Genomic DNA, 10317 nt, shown 5'->3' on the forward strand with positions numbered 1-10317 from the left:
ATAGCTACATGACTTTCAGTAATGCGTTTTTCTTCTTGCAGAATTTCCCACCTAGAGACGTTTTTCCTAGCAATTTCTTTATTTTGCTTTTGCTGTTAATTGAAAATCATTCATAGGGCTTTTAGTGTTTCGTTCAATTCATGTGGGAATTTAAGGGCCTGCGATCATGCATTTTTGTCAATGATGAATATTGTAGGTACTTTTCTGTTTCATCTAGTAAACTACTCTACACCTTTCCCCACTGGTGAGTTGAAGTACTACCCATCCATGACTTGACAGAAAACTACCAGCATGAAAAATTGCTGCCCCCCGGCTGATCACTATCTTGCCTCTGTTGCAATCTGTCAATCCAATCGTCTCACTTCCTCTGAGAACTTGGGAGTGAAAACCTAGTCAAGTTAAAACCATTTGAGGTTGCCTTTGGTGTTGGAATAAGAAAGAAGATACTACATTATTAAAAGTATGACTTAAGTGTATCTTATTCATGTGTCATGGATAAAAGGAAAGCAACATTATTATAGGAAGGAAGGGAGGGAGGGAGGGAGGGAGGGAGGAAGTTTGTAGGACATGTTTGAGCTATGGTTTGATCCAAGTGGGAATGTCCATCTGAGAATTTTGATTGAAAAACAATTTGCTGATCAAGCTTCTGTAAAATCCAGTACAAGCTAGTGGAAAGATTTCACATTTCTGCAGCAGTGGTTGGATTGATTCACAGAGCATCTTGCTTAAATGTTATTTCCACATTCAAAGACCTTTGCTATCCATTGGCTGGTCTCCACAATTGGTTACTATCCAATTAGAATTTAGAGGTGAAGAAAAAATATAATTCACTAGATTTCCATGCCACTAAACAGGAAGTGAAGGTTATTGAAACCTTTTAGTAAAGCCTTAGCATTTAGCTATATTTAATAACTAGATAACAACTTATCTTATATGTTGGTAAGAAATATTATTTACTAATGGACCACCAGGTTTTTACACATCACATTCCATTGTTCTTTCACAACTTGTAGAAACAACTCTTTGTAGCAAAGTGTACTGAGGAAAAATGGATGTCCTACAATGATAGGACTGAACCAGCTTTATTGAAAGAAAAGAATAGCCTTCACTATTATGAATTTGCTGGGGTTCTAAGCAAAATTTCGTTTAAGTTTTTCTTTACATGTTTTTTTTTTCAATCTCAGAGAGCATAGAGTGCAACTGAACAAAAACATTGAAGTTGGGGAAAACATCAAGGACGTTCTAGATAACAGAGCTTGCTTGAACAAGCTGTGGGTTTCCTGTTCTTTGTGTCCCTCCACTTTCAAGAGATTTTTGGCTTCCAAATAGTGATTTAACTGAATGCTAAAAATGGATGAGAAGCAAACTTTGCCCGCTGGTTTCTTTTCAACTTCCTTTCCACACTATTTGTTTGGACTGCTGAAAAACCAGCCTGCATTCTCACTGGCATTCTTTCTTCAGGATTATTCTCTTTTATCTGCATAGTAGCCTCAAGGATTCCAGCAGAACCTTTAAGTGTCTCTCAAGGAGAGTGTGTGTTCCTAGAAACTGGGAACATAAGAAGTTGCATTATTCACAGTCATACCTTGGATTCATTAGGCTTGTTACGATTAACATTAGCCAATACTCTAGAGTTTCAAGCAGTTTTGCCTTTGATTTAATGTGACCAGATTGAAACTGGTAGCTTTATGTGTACATTCAATAATAATGAGCCTCTAAACTATGCTGAAAGTTGACTAGCATAGGAAGTTTCCGAATGTTTCTCTGAAAAATTATGCTGTTAATGTTATTACAGACAGTCCTTGACTTCCAGAGTTCATTTAGAGACAGTTCAAAGTTACAACGGCACTGAAAAAAGTGACTTATGACTATTTTTCAGACTTAATGTCAGGGTTCCAAGTAACACCCTCAACGAAAAAAGACTCCGAGGCTGGAAGTTCCTCAAAATTCCATTTTATTAGTGATGTCATATTGGCACATCTAGGAAAACCCAAATTTGAAAGGTTCCAGGTTTTCCCCATCCATAGGAAAGTTCAAGTCCCTGCCCAGCACCCACATGTCCATCACATGGCCCAATCAATGCATCGTCCCAAGTGGAGATGCCTTCCAGTCACACCACTCCAGGTGCAGGGTAGGATGTCCTTGACTCTCAGAGAAAGGAATGTTATTATGACTATATATCTCCCCTGTTCCATACAATCCCCCTTCCCAGTTTCCCACAGCATTAAATTAGGGGTGGGTTTCAAAACCCGTCGCTACTGGTTTGCTCGTGGGTGCGCGCCCATGCACAGAAGTGTCCGGGCTGATGAGCATATCTCCCGTCGCTGTCGCTACCTGTTCGCCCAAGCTAGGGCGAACCGGTAGCAACCCACTACTGCACTAAATGTGGCAGGCCTGAAGATCCAATGCAAAAAATCCAGGGGGATCTACCCCAGCCAGGGGTGGGTGCAATACCAATGACATTTATGACTATTGCAGCATTCCCATGGTCATGTGATCAAAATTCAGACACTTGGCAACTCACTCATATTTATGATGGTTGTAGTGTCCCAAGGTCATGTCACCTCCTTTTCCAACCTTTTGATAAGCAAAGTCAATGGGGAAGCCAGATTCACTTAACAACCATGTTACCAACTTAATAACTGCAGCGATTTACTTAACAATTGTGCAAGAAAGGTGGTAAAATGGGACAAAACTCACTTAACAACTGTCTCACTTAGCAATAGAAATTTTGGGCTCAATTGTGGTCATAAGTTGAGGACTACCTGTATTGCTGTTGTCATGCTGACTATGATATTTTTTTTAAGATAGAGGTGTGCAGGTAGCACCTTTCCTTGGATCTATTTTATCCAGAGATCTGAGTTCAGAAGATGGTATTTGGTGACTTTATTTCTGTTTCATTACATTTATTATCTCCCTTGAATATGCATTTGGACGTATTAGACCATTCAGCATTTACATGAAGCCATTGAATGAGATCAAAGTGTTTGAAATTGTTTATTGATAAATAATGCAATAATCCTTCAATTTGCTTTTTCCAAATGATGCAAGGAAAAAAAAATCACTGGCTGGAAAAAAGTCCAGTAAATGATATTTCAGCTTGTAAAGACAGAGATGACCTTGGTGGGCAGTTTGATTACCTAAGGAGTTAGCATTCAAATATACCTGAAGAGGACTTCAATCTTAGAAGATCCACCATTACTACATGAGGTTTAAGAAGAATGGATGGAATGAAATGAATTCCATCCAATGAGGTTGATCTGCCATTTGCATCCTCCCTGGGAAGATTGTCTGGCCAAAATTACAATGCCTATGGTAAATTTATATTGTTTTTATTATTGTTATTGATGTTAGGTGGACTAACTATTTCAAAATACAGAGCCTAAATGACTAACAGGGACCAGTACATTTCTACCTCTCAACCTTTAAAGCCTTATTTGATTTAGATTGAGAGTATCTCCTAGACCTAGACATATATTGCTTCAAATATTCTTGTTTTATGAACTATGATGAGCTACTCTTGAAAATGGAGCATGTGTGCTTCTATGGTCCCCTTGTTTGGGGATACTACGGTATCCCCAGAAAGGCCCACCTGACTGCCTCATTGCTTTCATTTAAAAGTGGCTAGCTGGGAAATTCTGGAAGTTGAAGTCCAAAGGTGCCAAATTGGAAAAACACTTATTTAATCACAGGACTGAGGTCTATGCATATCTGTGTGCTACTGCTTTCCATTTGACTGATAAAGTGTACTGTTTAACTTTTTAAAAATTGCTACACAAACCTGTTAGTTAGATTTATTTTGGGTTTTTTTTTTACAATACAATATATAATACCATAATCACAGCAAAAACATGAATATTATGTCCTAGATTTTGCTTAAAAGCATAACAAATAAGGCACTAGTTCAAAGGAAGTACTTACTGTAGCTCAAGGCAGAGTCTGTAACTCAGACTCAGAGTGCTTGCGTTGCAGGTACTGTTGGGCGTGTGACACATGATTATGTTGTGGGCCAGGTTCATCATCTTGTTTGATGTTTAATATATTTATTCTGATTGTGGGTAGGTGAGTGTGTGTATATAAAATGATGCCAAATGGATCAATGACCCACCCGAATACAAGGAGGTCAGATTAGCGAGAGCTTGAATCATGCGATATTGGATTTAGTGTGAATTATAATAAACTCAAGTTTAATGTGAGACGAAATTCAGTTATTGCAAGGCTAGCACGCAATCAGTTGAGGACAGAACAAGCACAATTGCTGTCTATCTAGAAGATTTCTTTTAAACAAAGTCACGGAGTAGTTTCAGGAAGCAAAATTAAAACAAAACAATTTTTTTAAAAAACCAATACCATTCCTTTCTATTTTCTAGGTAGATCTGTCTAGATATTTATCTTCTGGATAGGAATGATATTTAAAATATTTTTTTTGTCTTAATTTTGCTTTTCTTAACTATCCTATGACTTTAAAAAAAATGAATTTAAGTTTCAAGTATATTCTTTTAATATTATATTTCATCGATACCCAGAAAAATTATGTTTCAAATGCTTCATTTTTAGTTTCCATCAGACAGGAACCAATTACCCTATTTTCCATAGAAACAGCACTTCAGATTGTATGCATCTGAATAATAGGACCATTTTGGGGGATTCACAATCAGCACTAATCGAGACTTACCTGTATGAGGCATTTTCCTATATATGTATTTCAAAATTCCAGGAACTAAGAAGAGTTTCCTGCAGACTAAGACAAAGCTGGACAGCCAGATCTGTTTGAACAAGAACCGCAATTGAAAGGAAGCTGCTTGCCCTGTGTGCAGCTTAGGCAGTACTGGAAGGACGCTACATCTGCAAGCAAGCAAGTGAATAAATAACTAAATAAATAAATATCTTAGGGTTATAAGTGGAAAAGATTCTGAGTGTCCGTTCCTACTTGCCAAATAATTTTTCAGCCTTCGACACTGGCGCATACCCAACTGTTGCAACAAGTTAACTCTCAGATAGGGACAGGCAACAAAACTTTTAATATGTTGTTTTTTTTTAAAAAAAAATCATGTTGCCTTACATTTCTAAACAGTAGCTGTGCTAATTCAGCCTGTATTTAAAGGACGAGCGCTTCATGCAAAACTGCCTACAGTTATGGAAAAAGGGCTTATTAAAATTGGTTCTCAGGGTTGTTTCAGCTCCAGCACCAGTCAAGATAAAAGCAATTAATGCCTCGTGCTAATGACCGCCCATTTAGAACAATTAAACTAACCCAAGAGACGAGGAGGCCTCAAAGCCCTGAGAGGAGATACAGGCTGCTGCGGTGCAGAAGGCATTGCCTTATTATTCCTTCTCAGTGACATTTGGGGCAAAGAGCTGTTGTCTGGTTGACCTGCAATCTCTGGGAATTAAGCAGCTATGGGCATGACAGGCAGCATGGGAAGGAGCCCATTATTAGCAAGTCATTGTTCCCTGCTCAAGTTGTGGTTCACCCGCGTATGAACTTTCTCTTCTGGAATCAGCCCCCAAATCATCTCAAACTAGCCGCTTGAACAGCAGATAAACCAGATGATATGAGTTGAAAAGCAGCCAGAAGAACATTTTTTTGCCTCCATTCTGGGTTTTCACAATTGTTTTTTGTGAGGCAAAAAATTTGCTTTGGAGGAAAGCACACTAGGGGGAAAAAAAATCTTTTTTCAGGTTTAGATTTCTTATTGTCTGAGCTTACATGAAGGATGAGCATGGGAAAGAAAATTAATACGCATCCTTTAAGTCAAAATTACATTATCTTTCTCTCTTGGTTTCTCACTTCAGGGGCTCTTATCTCAGGTAGGCAGGTAGAATACAGCAGAATTTAGTGCTATAAATCAAGGATCCCGGTTTGAAATGCACTTTGATTGTAAACGCTGTTGAATATTTTGCTCACATCGGCCTGCATAGTTAGTATGGAGATACAAATGCTAACTCCTCCTCCCCAAATTTCCAGGATTTTTGCAACACTCTTACCTCTGGGTAAGATTTAAGGACTGTTAATAATCTCCTCATTATTTGCTTGTTAACAACTTACAGAAGCTTGGGGACGCCTTTATAATGCATATATACTTTATTTATTTGTAAAATAATTCACCTGCTCTCGCTTATACATGTTGTAAAAAAAAAATAGGATAAATCCAAAGAGCCCAAAAACTGGCAGCAAAAAACAAAACAACGTTTTATAGAATATAGTTCCTTAAAACTAATGTAGATTAACCCCCGGCTTTTCTCTTCATGCATCAGATTGGGTCCCACTCTAAAATTTACACAATATTGAATATTCTTTGCATATTTAAATGATTGGATCAATCTACCCACCCATCATTCAAATACACTGAAAAACTGTTTGGATTGGAGGGTTAGTGAGGACACAATTTTCAATTTGGCAGCGCTATAAATTGCTGTAATTTGCAGAGACAGAAAACCAGTTTACTCTGAGCCATGGTGGCCCAGTGGTTAGAATGTAATATTGCAGGCTAACTCTGCCCACAGCCTGGAGTTCAATCAAGGTTGATTCAGCCTTCCATCCTTCCAAGGTTGGTAAAATGAGGACCCAGATTGTTTGGGGGCAATATGCTGATTCTGTAAACTGCTTAGAGAAGGCTGGAAAGTACTATGAAGCAGTATATAAAGTCTAAGTGCTATTGTTATTCATCAGGAAGATTTCTCAATCCCCAAAAATCTGGAGAACATACTTCCCCAGTGCCTCACGGCTCAAATGCTACAAGTGTGTACACAGCCTCTATTTGCTGTAATGAAGGCGTTAGCATTTTTCACCAGAAGCCATCAATTTCCTACAAGGAAAAGTGTTATTTGTGTATTTTTAAAAGGGATAGCTTTCCACTCAACCAGCTTTCAGATTAAGTATGTCAACCATCAGTCAACTCTAAGACTGAATGGATCAATCCAGGGTTCTGCAAAGGAAGGCCTCCCATTTGATTATAACTGCTAATAGACCTAAGAGAATTGACCCCTGAATTAATGCTTTGAGATTTGAAAAAGCCATGATTCAAACTTGGAGGGCAAACTTTTTTCAATCTGAGCCATTTCAAGATCAGATTTTTTTTTTTTAAAAAAATGGATACATCCATGCACTATAATGGAAAAGCTGCTTTGTATTTTTGACAAAAGAGATGGAAATAGCAAGGATGTCTGTTTTCTTCAAGGGGTTCAGTATGAATAGTTTTGCAATATCTCCCATGACCATATTTTTAAAAAACTGGATAGCATAGAATTCAAAGAGTATTAAAAGTATTCTGCAAAGGTTCTAAATTGATTTAGGTGTATGTAAAACATAGATTGTCACAGACATGAAATGCCTTCAGACCATTACTTGTTTAGATCATGTCACTCTGGCCACCAGCAGTTTTCAATTACTAGTTAATCTCAACTGGTTCAATAGATGGACTTTTTAAACACACACACACACACACACACACACACCTCCATCCCTTGGAATGGCCAAACTGACATGGTCCAGAGGAGAAACAAACTTATTCAAAGGATTAATGTCTAGAAGTCACCAGAGTAGCTTAATTAAGATTGTCCAGCAGAAAAATCAGTTTTGCAGATGGAACCAGTACTGATGGAAACTATTCAGAAAAAAAAATCATTTTCCAATTTAACAGTAAAAACATTTAAAGATGATTTAAAAGTAAGCTCTTATTTTTCAGCTTATTTTTCTGGAGTCCCAGGTTTGACACAGCCCTGAATAAAAACCCCTCCCTTGGGGAATGGGACTGCTGTGTTGGGTTCACTGGGTTTTGTGGAATACTAGAAGGGGTTGCGTAACTTGTGGCAAGCTTCCCTGCCAACAGACTGCTATTCAACTCTTCTCCTCAGGATTATCCATATATAGAAGCAAGGGTGCAGCATTCTGTATTGTCTAATCATTTCAGAAACAACAGAAAAAAACCCAGTGGATATGTAAAGCCACTCGCAGTTGCATGATTCAGTTCATTGTCTCCAAAGCAATCTCCACTTTGATTCCCAAATCTCCTTCGGTGGGGTGATTCGATAGACACTTCCTTGAATCAAAGCTCTCTTTTAAACCTTTTCAAAGCCCTAGCTGCTATTGAAGCAAGCTTAATCAGTAGAAGGTCAACCACAGCTCCAGTGCCAGTTCTCATTAACGTTAAGTGCATATTATTAAGCTGATTTGGCTTTGATGTATTATTGTAACACAGACAGAAACATGAAAGATGGGCTCTCCTTAAAAAAAAAAAAACCAACAAAAATCAGTGATGGCTAAAATTGTTACTTTAGAATTGCTGCATTGTCTTGAGGAGGGAGAGAAGGAAGAGTAGGAGGTGGAGGAGGAAGAGTTGTTTCCTCCCTTCTGAGGTGTTGATCATATGCCAAATTAATTAACCTAATGAATGTACAATTTGTAATATGGGCTAAATCATTTGCTACACAATCATAAAGTTGAATGGGTCGTTTAAGCCATGGACTCCAACTGCCTTTACAGTGCAAGGATCCTAATTAAAACATTCCCTGTCTAGACTCTACTTGAACACACTTAACTTTGTTTAGGATTCATCCACAACTTGCCTTCCCATAATTGAAATCCATTATTCTGTCCCCTATATTCTAGAGAGATGGAGAACTAATCTTGATTTTGTTCTGTCATAGTCTCCACAGTCTTCTCTTCACAAGGCTAAAGATCCTTATTTCCTTCAATATCCTTTCCTAACAGTTAGGCCATTTCCTCACTTATAATAATTTATAGTCATCCAGCCATTGTCGAGATGATATAAAGCTTGCTGCCTTTATTGTTAAAGTGAGACAAATATGATTGGGTGAGGTTGGAAAATACTAATGAAGAAATAGATGTAGTTTCTAACACTATGTTCATCCTCATTGCCTTTTTCTGATCCCGATCCTGTTCCAGTTTACCTGAATGTTTTTTTAAAATATGGTATACAAAACAACATTTTGATATGTTGTTATTTGATATGGGGTTTAGCCAACACAACATAAAAATATATTTCCTGCAGTTTAGAAATTATACTTTTGCTGATAAAATTTCATTGGAAGAGTACATAGGACTCCCTTCTCCTATTTTTCCTCAGATAAAGGATCTTGTGAGGGAGGTCGGACTGGCCTAAAGACAGTTTCAATGGTTGAGAGTGGACTAGATACGAGTATTTGGATTACCATGTCCATTTTTCACACTTACAACTTTTGTATTATCCCCCTAGTTAAATGATCAAAATTTGGATGCTTGGCAACTGACACATATTTATGATTGTTGCAATGTCCTGGGGTCATGTGATCATCTTTTGTGACCTTCTGACAAGCAAAGTCAATAGTGAGGCCAGATTTACTTAACAATCATGATACTAACTTAACAGTTGCAATGATTCAGTTAACTGTGGCACAAAAGGTTGTAAAATGGGACAAAATTCACTTAACAAATGTTTCACTTAGCATCAAACATTTGGGGCTTAATTGTGGTTGCAAGTCTAGGACTACATGTGTTTGGATTTATTTTATGTTATATTTCATAACCTGATTTGTACATCAAACTATAATTCTAAAGTGGCAATTTGCTCTTCCTATTTCTTTTGGGTTCTGAGCAAACGCTGCCAGCATCCATCTTGTGGCTGCAATTTTAACCAAAATCTCTAATCCCACAAGCCCAACAGCCATTTCTTGAGTCTCGCTGGTCCTCAGATTAAACTACAGAACATACCAATCACTTTTTCCTCTGTCTATTCAGTTCAGTTATGCTTATACTGCTACATCTGCCAGCTGGAGAACACATGCCGAAGCATCCATTAGTCTAGTGGTGGCTTAATGTATGGTTGCTAGGTAATAATCTCTAGCATCCACACGCTAAGCCTTATGGAGTTCTATTCACTTTGACTATTGCCCAGCAGCGTCTGCCCCTGAAACTTAAATGAAATTTCAGCTGCTATTGTGTGATGGGACACAACTCTGGATTTCAGCCAGGTTTTTGTCTCTTGGGAGCTGCTTTGGAGAGTGTCAACTCAGCTCTGTTCCTTTCTTCTTGTGCACAAATACCTCACCTCATTGTACCTAAAGTGTAAACAACAGAAGCGCCTTCATTTGGCACAAAATTAAATTAGACCTCCCTTCAGATGTTTTGCTGATGACATGGCTGCTTTTATGGACAGGTTAGGCTTCAAAATTGATTTTTCAGCACCCAAACTCTCCTCCCAAGGAAAAAAAGGAAGAAGGAGAAGGAATTATTTTCATTTAAGTCTAGTTTTCTTTCATCTGATGGTGAGTTCTTTATTTTTCTGAAAAAGGAAACCAGAGTCTTCAGAAGCTCTG

At 38.0% G+C, this 10317-nt stretch overlaps 1 long non-coding RNA gene across 1 annotated transcript; it reads right to left on the reverse strand.

Annotated features, from left to right (window-relative positions):
* Positions 1–1066: 1066 nt before the first annotated feature.
* On the reverse strand, positions 1067–9792 carry LOC117662015 (uncharacterized). The gene is made up of 3 exons (XR_004590241.2): positions 9713–9792; positions 4676–4845; positions 1067–1548 (listed from the first exon to the last, which is right to left on the reverse strand). It is a non-coding gene; the product is annotated as an uncharacterized LOC117662015 (long non-coding RNA).
* Positions 9793–10317: the final 525 nt, after the last annotated feature.

The sequence above is a fragment of the Pantherophis guttatus genome, chromosome 2 (assembly GCF_059756535.1).
Source record: "Pantherophis guttatus breed Tessera chromosome 2, ASM5975653v1, whole genome shotgun sequence".
Lineage (NCBI taxonomy): Eukaryota > Metazoa > Chordata > Lepidosauria > Squamata > Colubridae > Pantherophis > Pantherophis guttatus.